The sequence below is a fragment of the Ursus arctos genome, unplaced genomic scaffold, assembly GCF_023065955.2.
Source record: "Ursus arctos isolate Adak ecotype North America unplaced genomic scaffold, UrsArc2.0 scaffold_3, whole genome shotgun sequence".
In the NCBI taxonomy this organism is placed as follows: Eukaryota; Metazoa; Chordata; class Mammalia; order Carnivora; family Ursidae; genus Ursus; species Ursus arctos.
The window spans coordinates 32,435,666-32,453,351 of record NW_026622985.1 but is presented as its reverse complement, the minus strand read 5'-3'; the positions used below and the strand labels follow the sequence as shown (position 1 = coordinate 32,453,351).

Below are 17,686 nucleotides of genomic sequence, written 5' to 3'. Positions count from 1 at the left end.
CTTGGAGACTGGGGTTCAGTAGGAATGTTTAGAAAGCACCCCAGGGGATTTGGGCAGTCAGCCAGGTATAGGAACCCTTGCCTCTGTGAGCTCCTAAGGACAACCAGAAATCTTTCCTCTTTGGTTTCGCTTTCTCCCACAGAGCTGGGCAGGGCTTTGCGTAGAGTCACACAGAGTACAAGTGCGGTATGTTCATGTTGTCTGCAGGATTCTAAAGGCTTTCTTGGGAAGGTAAACTATATTCTATCCCACTCTTGTTTAATCTGTATTATCCTTTAATAACTGATTTATTTTAAAACATTGTTAAATACTGGGCCTTGGTCATTCTCATCAGTCTTGAGGATAAAGAGATTTTTAAAAAAGACTTGTATTGTTATTGTTACTATTTTCAAAGTGATGTGGCGACTTGGAAGAAGGAGGAATTGTTTTGAGGGGAGTCCTGGAATGCTTTGCAAGAGACTTTTTGAACAGGGTCTTAAAAGTATTAATAGGGATTTGGCTGCTAGAAAAACAGGAAAAGGCATTCTCATCTGAGGGAACAGTATCTGCAGAACAGGGCCATGGGAAGGTCTGGAATATCCAGGGACCAATGGGACGTTCAGCACAGAGCAGGCAGAAGATGTGTGCATGGAGAGGTGGCAGACAAGCCTGCAAGGAAAGGGGCCAAGAGGCACCAGTGTGCTGGGAAACCAGCTCTCAAAAAGAAAAAAAAAAAAAAAATGACCTGACTTGTACATACCCCATCTGATTTCAAGTTATCAGTGATGTAAGAACTGACTCACAAAATTCCTACATATTTTACAGTCGGTTTTTGTGAACTGGTCCCAGCTGGTCCCAGTACATGACTGAAAAGAGGCCAGATCCTTTAATTCTAAGTGATAGACTAAAACAATTTTTTTGCCCTTTTGTCACAGTGGTTCTGCCTCACATCATAGGGCCCACTTCTATGGCTGTGGAGTAGAGTGGGTCAATGAAATGCACAAGGAACCTGAAAACCCACTGGGACTACTTCTCAGATTCTTATCACCCATCAGCACTCCCCTTGAACCCAGGCAAGAAGGGCTCCTGTTCTGGTTCTCATTTTAAAGGGTCTGGCTCTGCAGGCATAGCCCTCCCACCCCCTACTCCAGAATGAGGAATTCATGGTGTCATGCTCAACAGGAACCTACCTCCCCCACTTCTACTCCACATATTCCAGATGTCTGGGACTCTGGAATTCTCTCGGTATATGGAGTCTTCCCCCTAAAGCACCTTCCCTAAGGATAGGCACCTGGTCCCAAAGGGTTGGCCAAGGAGGGGCTGTTTGCCAAGGGCAAAACAGAGTATGGATGTGGGGGGCTGGGGTGTTGATACCCATGCATGCGTAGCCCCTCACTCTCGACCCACACCCCTAGAGCTAAGAGTGGGAAATGAAAAGCAGCAGACAGGACTTAAACTGGGCTATCTACACACCAACACATTTTGGAGAAGAACTTTGAGAAGTCCTGCAATTCTAAGTGCAACCTGGCCTTCTAGGTTATTACGAAGACACATTTGTCCGGGTAAGAGAATAGAATATAGCTGACATTTTGTGAGTTGGATTTAGATTTTTAAATATTTAGATATAAGCTATATGGGCCTCCATTTTGACTCTACCCTGGGCCCAGCAAATGTCAGGGGTGGTCCTTGCCTCCCCCATTACCAGGGCTGTATTCTAAGCCAAGGTAAGCAAGCTACAGACCCCAGGCAAATTCTTATCCACTGTATGTTTTTATATAGGCTGTGAGCTAAAAATGGGTTTTCCATTTACAAATAGTGTTTAAAAATCAAAAGAAAATATTTCATGATATGTGAAAATTATATGCAATTCAAACTTCAATGCCCACGAACTGTGTGACAGGCACACAGCCAAACCCATTCATGTGTGTATTGTGCTCGGCTGCTTTCATGCTACGACAGCAGAGTGAGGAGTAGTGACAGAGACTCTACGGCCTGGGAAGCTGAATATATTTAATCTCTGGCTCTTATAGAAAAAGTTTGCCTACCCAACCCCTAGAATAGCAGCAGACAGGAGGAAGGGAAGAGTCTAGCAGCTCTCATGTGGGTCTGTTCAATAGGGTCACCTGTTGAGCTCCCCAAACAGACCAATGCCAGGGCCCCACTCTAAATATTTTAGGATCAATTGGTCTGGGGTTGAGGTTTTTTTTTTTTTTTTTTTTTTTTTTTTTCAAGATTTTATTTGAGAGAGAGAGAGAGAGAGAGAGAGAGACAGCCAGGGAGAGAGGGAACACAAGCAGGGGGAGTGGGAGAGGAAGAAGCAAGCTCCCAGCGGAGGAGCCTGATGTGGGGCTCGATCCCAGAACGCTGGGATCACGCCCTGAGCTGAAGGCAGACGCTTAACGACTGAGCCACCCAGGCGCCCCTGGGGTTGAGGTGTTTTTAAGACATCCCATGATTCTAACGATAGCCAGGGCCCTGAACCACTGGGCTAAGTGAATGTAATATGAGGATCGGAATTCCCCAAATATGAGGCACAATAAGGTTGCGGGACCTGTGCCTGTTTTCTCCCAAGGATCTGAGTTGATTACAGCCTTTCTCTGAAGACACAAGGTCCCCAGTTACCTGATTTGGCTGAAGGAGGAGCGAGGGAAAGGGATCATTGTTTCACACTGTGGTATGAGGTATAAAGCCAAGTTTCATTTCTACTTCACGAAATCCTTGAACTGCTGGTTCAAACACGTGTCCCTGGGCGAGGCCAGCATTGTGTGCCTCTGTCAGACAGGCCCACCTTGGACTACGGTGGCAGACACCTTCGCGGGGACCCCTGCTGGGTCACTTCTCAGGATGCACTCCAGGAGCAACCCTTACCCCATCTTTGCAGCGTGCCCTCCATAATTATTGGTGGTCTCACAGGGAAGGAGAAAAAAGACAACTCTATCAGAAGCCCATTCTCCACCAGCACAGTCAGCACCATTGGCAGAGGCTGGCTCTGGGGCTGCAAGTCTGCTCCGAGCTATTATTGTGCCTGGCTCTCTCTCAGCAGGACTTGACGCAGACAATATAGTACACCGAGAGCATGGGGGATGAACAGTAAATACGAGGCCTTGGATTTTTTTTAATCTTGTCAGTTTTCCCCTGATTTGTGTCCTTTATCCTAGCCCCCTCTGCTGTATAAGCTTCTCAAAGCTAATGCCCATAACGCCACCACCCACTGGTAGCAGCAGGCTGCTGGGCCGCTCTGGGGTTCTCATTGCGGAGATTGACAATGCCCGCCATTATTCAGCAACTGTACGTGTTAACCTAGTGGCACAGGGTTGCTCCAACACCTTCCCCTCTGCTTTCTCTTTATTCTGGGGGCCAACAGCGACTCTAGGAGTGCCGCCCTCCTGACTCTCACTGCTTGTCTCAGCCAGCACACACCACATCCTCCAACCTCTGCTGAAAAAGAAGCGGACGCTGGGCAATTACGGCGCTGCGAGAGGACTATCATCTCCACGGCCACATTCAAAAAGTTAAAAATATTCCTCAAAGCTAATTCTTTGGCCTCTTGTAGATACCAGCCCTCTTCCTTCTTCTTTCTTTCATTAAGAGCTCATAGGATTAAATCGCACGGGGAGGCTCTAAAATGTGAGCCCACCGCGGAGGCCTGCGGAAGTGACCTGAACGCCAGCCGCCCGCGCTACCGCAGCCGTCGGAAGGACGCCAGCCCACGTTCCGGGGCCTTGAAACAACTCCCAGAAACCAGTTCCTGTTTTGACACTTCTCTAATTCTAATCAGTTTCCAGGGTGATTCCTGGCTCCCATCGAACTGAGAAATTTGCCTCTTATCTCATTACCTCTGCTTTGGGTGCCACGAAGTCCGTCTTGACACAGACTCCTGTCCCGGAGTCCACTGGCGGTGACGGGACCACGTGACTACGCACAGGCGCAGATGACTTGCCGCTACAGGGAAACAGCAGGGGCCGCTGGGGAGCTGATGATTTGGTGGCTCTCACGGGCCTTTCTGGAATGGGATATGCATCGGCCGAGAACACTTATATTTGGTTTTGTGAGAATGTTCAGTTTGAGAAAGGCTTACAAACTCTGACATTTGTGACAATGTTAAGCTTGTGAAGGGCTCACGAACTCAACTGTGGGAGAGGAGCAAGGAAAGGATAACAGAGGTGGCTGCTGCTGGTGAGTGGGGGTCTTCCCAGGGGAAAGCCAGAGGTCCTGAGTCATCCTAACATAAGACCTGAACGGCGATTTTTGCCTTCAAGGGTAAGCATTTTTTTCAAAAGATTTATTTATGTGTTTGAGAGAGAGCATGAGAAAGCTCATGGGGGGCGGGGGGCAGAGGGAGATGGAGAGGGAGGATTTCAAGCAGACTCCCCGCTGAGCGCAGAGCCTGACACTGGGCTCCATCTCAGGACCCTGAGATCATGACCTGAGCCGAAATCACAGTTGGACACTCAACCGACTGAGCCACCCAGGCGCCCCTTCAAGAGTAAGTATTTTAAAATCACCAAATTGCATATAAACTGATAACTGTATCTGGCACAAACACTATTAGGAATTTATGAAATCATGGGGGATTTGTTTGCAGTTGTGAAGCTGAGAGATCCGACCAGGAGGAGGATGTGATGCCAGAAATGTGACCGGCTTCCCGTGGTGGCACTGTCGATCGGAGCGCAGGCTGCCAACAGCGCCCTCCGCACTCAGGTGCAGGCACCCACTAGGCAGTGTTCCGGGAAGTGTGCTCAGCTCAGGGAAGGGTGCTTCTGGCAGCACGTGGGCGCGCTGAAGCTTTGATTTGTATTCAGTGGAGGGTAACCTACTCACCTCATCTTAGAATATGTACACAATAATTAAGAAAGAGACAATAAAAGATAAATAGGATTGTCATTAAATAAAACCAGATCGGTTCAGATGCACGGAACATGTGGTGGACGTCATTAAGGAGCTGGTGGAATTGCAAAGATCCTGCAGCTCACAGACTTGTTCTATGTAGCCTCTACCCCTTTACCCAAGTCTGATAAAGTATATCAAAAAAGGGAGGGCTTGGGACGCCTGGCTGGCTCAGTGGGTAGAGCATACAATTCTTGATCTCGGGGTTGTAGGTTCTAGGCCCATGTTGGGAGAAGGGATTACTTAAAAAATAAAATCTTAAAAAAAAGGGGGGGGGCGGGGGGTTAGCAGACTCCTGGAACATTCCTGCTAACTCACTCCTTCCCCCAGACTCCCAAGAGTCTTACCTGTTTGCTTTCTTATTTCACTCTAAAAATGACTATGTCTAAGAGTTTTTAAGACAATGTTTCTTTGACACTATATGGTGTTATATGGCACCAAGAAGATGTAGCAAGAAAATGTACAGAGATTCTGCTATACTTTATTCCATATCATGTTACAAGAAAACAACAGTGACAGCTGACAAACCATTACACCTTTCATAATACAGACAAATTACACTTGGTAACAAATATGCAACATATTTTTCCATTCTCCTTACTATGTTTCATTTTGGAGTATAATAGTTTTCTGAATGATGCTAACACATTTCTTAGGTACCGACCCTCTGCTAGAAAGTACACATCTCAGTGTATCATACAAAAAAACCCCCCAAAAACCCCAAAAACAAAAAACAACAAAAAAAGAAAACAAGAAAAAGAAAAGAAAAGACAAATTTAAAAAATCCACTCCCAAGTAGAGAATGTAGATTTTGTATGTGCCTCTAAGAAATGCTGCTGTAGAAAGGGGAGTGAAAATAGGAGATTGCTTATTTTACTTGAGACTTTTGTTGTTGTTTTTGGTATATGAGAAAATTGCAAGGCAGTAACATATGTGGTTTCTTCTGCCTACAAGCCAGTAAGAGAGATAGAAGTTATGTGCAATTATGCAGCATATTCCTATGTATCGGGGGCAGAGAATAATCTATCCCAGTATGTACAGCCTAAACATCCTCTTATGTAACAAAGATTACAAAACCAGTAAGTACTATTCACAGATGAGTATCTTATATAGACACATAACCTAGGGTATTAATTACACTGGTTGTCATGTACACACTGAGGGAAAGATACCAAGACGTCTTGCTTTCTCTTCAAACCTAGAGGCTCCCCTGGAAACTTTTCTTACTACTCTTGGGAGGTAGAAATAGCTTTTCACCCATTTATCAGTGGATGGAAAGCCACCCCCGCCTTATGTCCCATGTTGTTTTCGTTTTTCCCTTGAGCACTGCAAAACATTTTTTTGTGTCTTATGTATCCTGCATCTTTAAGTCAACCAAACTGTTCCTTAAGAAAAGGGAAATGTCCCAAATTTTCTTTCAGAATACTGTGTGTGCACTGATGTTGCATTGATATCACCACCGTGCTAATGAGTTCCTAATATTCCAGCTGTATGAATTCAGGCTAGTCCTTCGTATAAAAATAATCTCACAAAACATTCCAGTGCTTCCTCAATAGAATAATAAATCTGCTAATGAACACATTCTGTAATGATTTTCACAGCTGCCCTCCGTGGGAGGGGGCGGAGAGAGAGGAGGTGGGAGGACGGGTTGCCAATAGGAGAGGAGAGGGGAGAGAGACGAACCAAACTTTGGATTTCCTGTACTGGTGACAAGAATAGGGAGCTACAAACCTCCTAAATGAGACTTTCTGAGACACAGCTGTGTAAAACACAGATTTCCTTCCACACTGAGTAGCATTATGTTTCCTTCCCCGAGAGAAGCTGCCTATGACAGGGACATAGATCTCTGAATGACGCCAACATTCCTAATCGAAGTCTCTTAATATTAAATATTTTCAAATGTTCAACTTAGAGAGCTTATTAAATAGCAAGATTTAATCATCAGCTGCTCTTGGTTTAAAGTTAGTAAAATACAAAAGTTATGCCTCTCCCCCAAATAAATAATTCAAAACCAATCACAGGCAAGGCTTTCTTGATTGCATGTAACATTTTCTCTCCGTATTTATGTTAAGGAATCTTAATTTAAGCACACATTAAAATACCGCTAAAGATTTCCAATGGGTTGGAATGTCTGAGAGAAGAATGGGAAAGACTTCTAGGTAGCAAACAGTAAACATTCTAGCCTTGGGTAACTTTTTCTCTCTTTAAAATCAATTAGTAAATAATTCTTTGCTTTGCACCTAGAAGCTTTCAATGAATTCTACTTCTGAATATGATGGATTGTGACATTGACATATTTATTCATGCCCCACTCCAGGGAAGGGTACCCTTCTAATGCTTAGAGAAGTTCTGGGTCCAATTTCCTAGGAATACTGGCTTTGAGTATAGAGAAGCTTTTCCCTCCTGTGACTCTCAGGGAATGCCGTTGTCGAACTGGCTCATAATTCCTAGTCTTGATCCTAAAAAAGTGCAATGCATTTCAAGTTCTCAGTCTCTCCTTTCTGACCAAGAGGAAAATGTAAAACAACATACGTGGAAAGTATTTCCATAGGAATTGGTGTTCTGAGGGGCTAGGTTTCATGCTTTAGATGAAGTTCCCTAACTGCCCCTTTGGCCTCAGTATTATTTGGGGTTGTGCAGCGAGGCCGGCCCCACTGGGAGAAGGCCTGCATCAGGCAGCTTGCCCTCCCCATCAAAGCACCGTGCGTGCCCAGTCCACTTTTCCCTCCTTGTCACAGACGCGCCTTCATCCTTTGAGGTCCCTTATTTTCTTAATAAGGGAAGCTGGGCCTTTCTTTTTCCCTTGCCATCTTGAAAGCAAGACTCCTGCACTGTTTCTACAACCTGCGTTCGGACAGTTTTTCCAGGACACCGGTTAAAGTTAAGGTCCCCAATGATGTCTTCCGATCAGCTTGGAATGTTTTAAAAAGTGTTAATTTAAAGGTGCTTTGGTGTAATTGAGCACATTTTTAACTCTGGATAACTTTGTGATTTGCTTTTTTAAATGTTAACTAGCCAAGATGGCTTTCGGGGCTCATCCAGCAGATACAATTCTTTTGAACCCAAGTTTTAAGCATTCTGTTCCTCATTCTTTTCTCCTCCATTTACAAATGCTCCTGAAGCATAACAGAGTGGATGGAAAATATAAGATGTTGACAAGACCCAGAAAACATGTAAAAGGTCACCTCAATTTCCAGAGGTTGAAAAGTAAGCAATTTATCCCTGTCTTTGTTCTTAATGCTTGATATTTGTTTCTTTACTTCCAACCTACTTGGAAAACAGTCATGCTATGTGGCTTGAAAATGCTAAGCAGATTCCGATATCCTATATACATGTGCAGTTATTTCCAAGAAAAAAACCACATTTGCAAATGTCCTCAAAAGGTAAGCGACAAGAGGGGCCCCACAGCCAGGGACCAAGTTGTCAAGTCAGCCTGAGAACAGGGGTTGGCTTTAGCTAAAAAATTTCCTTCCTAGTGGTTGCAAAATGTGCACTGCTCTCAAAGAAAACACACATTGTTTTATGCCACTATGTGGCTTTCAAGTACAGACATTACTGAAGAAGTGTGAACACCAAATGTGTTGTCTTAATGTATTTAAGACATGGCTGGTGAAAGCATAAAAACCTTTACAGAGACGCTGTGCTGCAGAGGGAAATCAAACAAAATCAAACACAAAAGACTGAAAAGAATACATGCCATGTATCAGTAAGCAAAGCTTAATCTTCACATAGTTCTTGGAAATCACAAGGTATCCAAATGCGTGCAAGGTTTTAAATAAATTGCAGAGAAAACAAGGTCTTGCCAGCTTCAATTTTCTTGTAAGTGAAATCCACCACAGGGAGGGGAAGGAAACTGATCCGTGATTCCCTTCGTATTATTGGCCACTTCATTATTGTTTTTTTTTTCTTCCCAGAATGATGACAACTTAATCCTGGAAGGAGGAAAAGAGAAAATTGCTATATGTAAAAAAAAAAAAAAACAGAAAAAAAAAACAAAAAAAAACTTACATCATTCATTTTTTCTAAATTACACGAGACATCAAAATTGGTGAGGCCAAAAGTGAGTCTATCCATTTTCTCGGCAGCCACCCCGAGCACACGTATCAGAGGCAGAGTGGTCTCCTTCACCAAAACAGTTCTCACGATATGATAAACAAATGTTCTGACTCCATTTTCTCCCCTTAAAATAATTTAACTCCGTGCATTTAAATGGTCTAACCTCTTCTTGGATTATTTAGAGAAAAAGAAATTCAGCAAATTCCCTTCCCCACATCATTAGTAGTAATACTGGTCTTAATTAAGTGCCTGTAGCATCATACAGACCATTAAAAGGACATATCCTCGTGTTCATTTTTATGGACATGAAATAGAAAAATGGATCACATATATGCTTAAAAAAAACCCCAGCTGTATATAATTCCTTGGTTGCCTATTATCAGACCTAGTTTCAGCAGAATGAAAATTGGCCAGCATGACCTGAATTGCCAGCTCCTTCCCAACATCCTGCATACGCTTGTGCATTTCCAGTGCCGCCTGCTTAAACTTGGTAACTACTTCCATGTGAGTGGTTCAAGAAGAAAGAATGTTCACTCTCTTCCTCTCCACATTTCTTTTTGGTCCTAAAGCATTTTTCACTGAGTCCCTAGGATGGGAAAGTAACGTCTTGCCAGGAAGGACGAAAAGAAACATTCCTACGATCAAGTCGCACAGCCCAGACTCCAGCTCCACTGAGTCCCAGAATCAACTCCTCATTTTCATTTAAAGCTCAAGGTCACTGAGGCCTGGTTAGGCCTGCTTGTCGCCATCTACAGTACTATACTGTCATCTTCCCAAGCAGAGAAGGAACCTTGGCCTTTCGCTGAGACACAGCTGTCCCATTGCTGGTCACACAGGGTGTCGTGCCAAGAACTTCACTGCCTGCGTGGTGCGACCTTGACCAAGAAAGCAGCAAGTTCCAGCCTTACTGTTAAGAACAGCATCCTCCCTACTCTTAACTCATTTCCTCTGCTTAATAGGATGATTTTTTGGAAGATTAACCTTTCATCCTTTCTTTTTTATTGAGGTGAAATTCATAGAACCTAAAATTAACCATTTTAAAGCATATTTTAGTGCCATTTAGTATATTCACAATATTATCCAAACATCCCCTCTGTCTAGTTCCAAAACATTTTTGTTACCCCCAGAGAAGACCGTATATCCTTGAAGCAGTCACTCCCTTTCTCCTCTCGCCACAGCCCCGGCAACTACCAATCTGCCTTCTGTCTCTATGTATTTATCTATTCTGGATATTTCATACAAACAGAATCACACAGTATGTGTGACCTGTTGTGTCTGACCTTTTTCACTTAGCATAATGTTCATTCATGTTGAGGTATCAGTACTTCAACCATATTCCACTGTATGGATATACCACGTTTTGTTTACCCATTCATGAGTTGATGTGTATCTGGATTGTTTTCACCTTTTTGCTATTACGAATAGTGCTGCTATGAACATTCATGTGCAAGTATTTAAATACCTGTTTTCAATTCTTTTGGGTAAATACCTAGGAGTGGAATTGTTGGGTCATATGGCAATTTTATGTCTGACTTTTGGAGAACTGGCAAACTATTTTCCACAATGGCTGCACCATTACTACGGTGATATACAAAGGTTCCAATTTCTCCACAACACCCTTGCCACTATTTGCTATTTTCTGGTTTTAATTTTTTTGATATTTTTTTTCTTTTGATTATAGACATCCTAGTGGGGTGAACTGGTATCTCATTGTGGGTTTGATTTGCATTTACCTAATGATTAGTTAGGCTGAGCGCCTTTTCAGGTGCTTGTTGGCCATCTGTATATCTTCTTTGGAGAACTACGCATTCTAAGTCCTTTGCCCGTTTTTAAATTGGGTTGTTGGTCTTTTTGTTGTTGAGTTGTAGGACTTCTCATATATTTTGGACATCAGTCCCTTGATTTGCAAATATTTACTCCCATTTTGTGGACTGTCGTTTCACTCTGTTGATAATATTCTTTGATGCACAAAAAAATTTAATTAGGGTGAAGTCCAATTTATTCATTTTTTTTCTTTTGTTGCTTATAGTTTTGGTGTCATATCTAAAAATCCATTGTCAAATTTAAGGTTATGAAGATTTACGTTTTCTTCTAAGAGTTTTATAGTTTTAATCCTTACATTTAGATCTTCAGTCCATTTTGAGTTAATTTTTGTATGTGGTATGAAACAGAGGTAACATTCCATTCTTAAGAGTTCTCTGTCCTCAGTGACTGAGACAAATGTAAACAAAAGCCCCAACCTTAAGTTTCTAGGAGAGATCTGGGAGTGGAGGGAGAAGCCTAGGTGGAAGCCCTTTGTTATCACTAAGTCCAAACTCCTCAGATAGTATCTCAAATACTTGGTGCTTGTGGCTCACTTGGCCAGCCCTCACTCCTGCCAGGCTGCCCAGATACGCCCTGCTCAAACCTCGACCACTCTCGCAAAAACAACTAGAGGAGACCAACCGCCTTAGCCCCCGTTCTTCCAGGGACATGAAGTAAATCCATCCTGTGCTCTACCTGTTGCTTCTGCGTAATCACGCATTCTGACTTCTGCACTGATGTCTTTCCTGAGGCCCGTGGCATGAAAGACAGACAGCACTCGCCCCCACCACATTTCAAACACACCTGTCCACAGGCATCTTCAGCTAGTCCCCAAGCCTGCTACCAAACTTGACAATTTTATTAAGCAGATGAAAAAAATGCTCTTTCTCTTCCATGTTCCTGAAACATGGGATTTCAGCTCCTCCAGGAAGCCTGCCCACCCTGGACAAGTGGGAGAGCTGTGGGTTTGTCCTGACATGTGCTCACCTAGGCATGGAGTTCCTATCACCACACAGAAATGACATACAGGTGACCCGTGAACAATATAGGGATTGGGGCACTGGCCCCTTGCACAGCTGAAAATTTGCATAGAACTTCTGACTCCCCCAAAACTTAACTACTAATTGCCTACCATTGACTGGAAGATTAACTGGTAGCATGAACAGCTGGTTAGTACATATTTCATATATGTATTCTGTACTGTATTCCTACAATACAGTCAGCTAGACCACAGAAAACGTTATTAAGAAAATCATAAGAGAAAATACATTTACAGTACTCTTCTTTATTTATCAAAAAAACCCAGCATGTAAGTACAGACGTGGGTCATTCAAACCCGTGTTGTTCAAGGGCCGACTGTAAATCACTGCCTGGCTCACCTCCATTCTACCACTTTAATCCACAGAATGCAGACCTGCCCAGGCTGACCTCCTGAACGAGTGACTTCAAATGTCCCTCCCATGCAGGGACATTTCTTGTGAGGGAGCAAGTAAGGAGGTAGGTGGCATCATTATGTTCCTGATGAAGCTTGGTTTTCTTGACTATTGTGTCCCTAGAGCAGAGCCGAGCCCCTCTTCAGATACTCAGGAAACCACTGCTGAATGAATAAGAAGGGAGAAGGTGGAATCTGGAAATCTGGGAGTGGAGTATATTTTTAGAACTAGGGTTCCCTCATGGCACCTGGATGGAGGGCAAATGCTATGCCTGTGCTCTTGCTGAAAGAGCACAGCGCTGGGGACAGAGCCGGCCATCCACAGAGAGACCATCAGCCAAGAAAGGCAGGTAGAATTAGCACCTTCCTGTGGGCCAAGTTTTTTTTTTTTTTTTTTTTTTTTTTTAACCTCATGACATTCTATTTGAATGATGTGATCTTCAGGGTATCTGATTTGATGTAATAATAAATGATGTTGTCACCATAATCTGTGGCATGTTACTATCCTGTTGGGTTAATTTAAACATTTTTTTAGCCATTGATGGTGTTTGTCTTTGCCTTTGTCCTGATCCTTTAAGTGTCATGTCTAGAGTAGCATGTCCCTAACCCAAGGCATAAGCAGAATTGGATAATAAAGGATAATGCATAATAATAGTAATTGGATAATAAATGGTGAACACAGTGATTATGGATAAGTCCTTACTTAGGTTTGGGCTCAGACATTTAATGGAAGGAGCCAGGAATAAAAAAGAAGGGAGGTGCCAATGAGAGGTAGAGCCTCTTTCCCATCTATGTGAGATGACTCTATGGCCCAAATTGTGCCAGGTACCCTGCCTAACACTGTCTATCAGCAGCACGGGATGCCCCTTCTCCCTCCTTGGGCAGCAGCAGCCTTAGTTTCAATTTTCAAGGACTATATATAAGGTAGGTCAATTTACTGCTAGAAAAATTCTTTAAGATCTAAATGTAATCATACGTTTGATGTGTGGAGAGGTGGGCAGGAGGAGTGAGGGTACAACATTCCCAGGGAAGCAAAATATAATAGCAATATATATCCTTCCCTTCCATTTAACTGATTATTAAAATAGACCACATATACAATACAAATGAACAGTGAATATGACCATAAGCTCAAGTGCACCTCAACTCATAGGTATATGTATCATCAGATTAATGGATGCCATTTTTATTTTGCTTTCTGCTTTTACAGTGTTCCATCCCTAGAAATGAATGTTTTAAACAAGAAATTGGATTTTATTGATAAAATCCTTATTCAGAAATATCTACATAGAGCTTCTCAGCTATAAATATTAATTAATTGGATCGCTGGTACCCATAATGCAACTTTGTTCTGACCCATGTGCCCTCTGAACTAGATATTTTTTGGATTCAATTTTCTTAAAACCAACTGTCAGCATCATGTGATGGAGGAGATGAAAAATGAAAATGAGCAGTCCCGCTGTGCAGGTGGGTGACCTGTGGGAGAGAGTCTGCCTGGTAGGATTTTTACACGAACCATCAGACACAGACCAATTGATTAGATCATCTCATACCCGCCACCAACTAGGCTCAAGAGACTAATTAGAGAGAGTACTGCCTGCGCAGGCACCCCATTGACACCTAATTTGCTCAGCCAAAGCCTTTGGGGAAAATGTATTATCTCTGCAGCTGCACTTCATGCATTTCTGATTTGAGGCATAAGCAAGGAGTGCTTCATCACTCTTTTGAGCAAACTGAATGTAGAAGCCCTTAAGTGCTAAATGCAAGCAAACACACCCAAATTAAAAACGGGCCAGGCTCTTTCTAATTCCCTCTGTGCTCCCCATTAAATCTCTGTGTGTACATACACACACACACACAGCCCTACATACACACATGCAGTTTACACGCTGGCGGGACCATACAGCTGAGGACCCCAGCTCAGGGTGCTGCCAGTGCGATCAGATGGCCTTCTTTCACTAGCCTATTTACCCACTCTAAGGTTTTGTGTTTGTTTTATTGTTTTATTTTATTTTTTCCCCTGCTGCATTGCCTCTCTGCAAAGTATTCTTTTTTTTTTTTCCCCCCCAACAGGAAGACTCTGGCCCATTTTTCTTCCCCTCTAAGCCTCACTGGAGAGAAGTGATTATTTTGGTTCCAAATTAAAACAACTGTAGGTTTTCCTTTCATCGTCTAAATTGTGAACAGGATATTCACCAGGATGTATGTGAGGCTGTAGGGTAATCCGCTCATTTCTGTTTGAGAGACTCTTTGTTAAGATGCCTAACAGAGAGGGAAGAATTATTAAAATCTGACAGAGAGAAAGCTGCCTCACAATAGCAAAGACAGTATACGAATTATAAAATAATGAAGTTATCTTCGAGAAAAACAATGGATAGCATTTGACCAAGTTTAGCTTTTATCTGTTTCCTATCTAAAATAAAACCAATTCCAATCTTCTTTTCAAATGTAGAATCCAAACCGCTGATAAATAAGGAGTCAGTTAAAGACAGATATGTAATTAATGACGTGCTTTAAAGAAAAGGGGGAATAAAAATTAAACATTCAGTCAATAAGGAAAAGTTAGGTTACCTTTGTGCCAAATCTAGTGGCTGTGGGGAAAGAATTTCCATCATGCTGGAATAAAAGAAAAACAAACAAACAAACAAAAAAAACACCAGGACCTGCGATGGTGGTGTTCTAGAGTGGACTTACTGATTTTATGCCTTTCTAGTCACACATTAGATGGATTATTTTACCCACATGTTCGGTAAATTACAATTCTGCTTTGTAATTTTCACATTTATCCTATTCTTAAGAATTCAGTGAAAATATTTTTGGATCATTTTAGCTGTCCGCTTTTAAACCAGAATTCAAAATTGGCCTAAATAGGCAAAGTCAAAGGATTCCGGTGGCCATCAGAGTGAACAGCTTTCTCAAGGTATATGGAAAGTGGCTTGAGGAGAGATGTTTGAGAACAGTTAGAAAATCAGGGCCTTAACTAACACATACAACGGTCTATAGAATTTATTCTGGTTTTGTGGAGAACAAAGTCCAGAAAGCTTCCCCTCCCCAAGTACCATATTAATAAGATTTCACATGGAAAATATCCAGGAAAAAAAAAAAAAAAAAAACTACCTGGCAGTGCCACTTTGAGTTTGATATTGCTTAAAGTACTTAGAAAAACAATGAAATTAACCTTTGTACTTAATTCATCTTCAAGCAGCATTCACTACTTATAGAAAATTAACTCCAGAAATATGCTTGCTAAACCCTAAAGCAACTAAGGAAGTACAGATCTCTCAGAAGTAAAAATACGAATAAATACAAGTACAAACATATATGGCATACACACTCATTTGTTTATCTAGAACACATATACTCAGATTTTATACTGTAGATTTTATATAAATGTTGGACTCAAAATGATAAGTTTTAATCTTTATACTGATTTCAAAAAATCCGGGGACAGCTTAATTTCTTCATTTTGTTAAAGTGAGTTATGTTATGATTTGGCTAGAAATATAGGTTTTCTTTCAGAACATCTGAAATCAGTGTTTTCCAGCTATTCTGACGTTACATTGAAGCTTCTTGAAGGAAGTAGAAAACTAGACAAACCTACTTCTGTAACTTATTTCTAACTTATGATAATCATGTTTCTTCCTCACCGCCCCCCCAGCTCCCCAGAAGAGAACACATCTTTGAGACCAGCAAGAGAATATTAATTAAAATGAATGCAGGGATAGACAGGCTTTGTTTTAAGCTTAACAGAAGGTCCATCATTCAAAATAGCTCGAATCCTTTAAGTTGAAAGCCGTTTGGTAACATCCATATGGATGCACAAAGCACTAATTGCAGTGACTTTGCACATTTTAAGCTTCATGCCAAAGTGAAGATTTTAATTAAAATTTTTTCGGCAAAGCTATAAGTCTAATATTTCAAAACAAAGCATTTCTCACACAAGGAAACAGACTTAACATATCATTTCAATCATCATCATTATCAGTGAACATTTCTTGAAATCCTCATTAAAGACCAGGCATTGTATGATATATAATTAGTGGTAATTGAAAAGAACACTGTATTTTCATGGTGTGACTGTTTATTAAATCAGATTTATGTAAAAGACTAGTCACATTTTAGACCCATGTGGATGGCAAGTCTGAGAGTATGTCCTGTCTCGGTGAAGGCCAAGAGAAGTGCAGAGAGACAAGGAAAGTACTGATCTAGGTCTTCTAAGAACATCCAAGACACAGGCCATTTTTTACATACACACACAGAGAATATGTACATAAAATCATATATATATAATCATATACGCACACACACATACATACACTGTGAGGTTTGAAATAGCTCACTGAAATAGTTTCAATGACACAGTTAAGAACAGCAAAGGCTTTACCAAATTGTGGCTTATTCTTTTCAAGGATTTTATATTTGAAGCTTTATTTGCTCAGCATACCTTTATAACTGACTGGCTGCCAACTGGGATCAGTTAATTAAACAGGATTCTGACTCTTTAACCTTCCTTATATATTACAGTCCTACTAAACTATATTTAAATAAACCAAATACAAAGCTATGTAACCTAGCAGTGTGTGAATTTTTTACAACTTAAAACGAACACACACAAATATCATAAAACCACTTCTAAGTATTTAGCAGTCAGAGAAACATGAGGGCTCATGTCTGACTTTAATTAAAAGATCTGAGAGGAGATCTGAGACTTCATTTTGGGTGGATTTTTTTTCTTTCAAATTAAAACTTGTCTAGTATTATCGTCCAAAGTGTTGAAGCAGAAGAAGTTTCCATGCTAAGGGGTTTGAATTCAATATAATATCATCACCTACAATGTCATTCTGTCTCGTGAACCCTCATATTGCAGAAATCTGCAAAGCTAAAACACAAATTTCTGTAGTGGAAATGAGATTACAAATAGCTGGTACATAAAGAAGATGTCAGCATAAACCAGAAGACAGGTTGGTTCATGAGAGAGACTTAAATCTATTGTGGAAGTTTTGAGCCACCAAGTCATGAGGGCCATATGCAAGAGACATAAAGATAGCTGCGTGTGAGCTGAAGAGGTGTATAGTACTGTATGTGCTGTCTGTTTGCCTACGTGCTTCCTCTGGCCTTGGTATGGCCATATGCTCTGTCTTGGAATTAACTGTTTCTTGTTCACTTCTCCCAGACCTTAGCACATTTTGCTCTGTCATCCAAAATTCTACATCCTCAACCCCTTCATCAATCTTCTTTCACCTGCAAGCTATGCTAGTATTTTTATTAGTGTTTTTACTGCTTTCGTGAGTGCTATGTGCTCTAAACTGAATGTTTGTGTGCCCTCCAAATTCCTATGTTGAAACCTAATCCCCAGTGTGATGGTATTACCAGGTGGAGTCTTTGGGAGGTGACTAGATCACCAGGGTGGAACTCACATGAATGGGATTAGTGCCCTTACTAAAGAGACCCCCAGAGAGCTCTTTCACCCCTTCATCATGTAAAGACACAGAAAGAAGAGGAAGAGGGTCCTCATCAGACACGAATCTG

At 41.7% G+C, this 17,686-nt stretch overlaps 1 protein-coding gene across 6 annotated transcripts in view; it reads right to left on the bottom strand.

The window, feature by feature from the left end:
* Window positions 1–17,686, bottom strand: part of CDK14 (cyclin dependent kinase 14) — a 701,485-nt gene that overhangs the window by 19,459 nt on the left and 664,340 nt on the right. For 5 of the 6 annotated variants that reach the window (XM_044386363.3, XM_044386367.3, XM_044386366.3 and 2 more), the window contains one exon: window positions 5,328–8,798. The exons of the other annotated variant lie outside the window; for it this stretch is intronic. The gene's annotated coding sequence lies outside the window, so the exon portion shown is untranslated. Of the gene's footprint in view, window positions 1–5,327; window positions 8,799–17,686 lie in introns of those variants that run through there. 6 annotated transcript variants of the gene reach the window in all.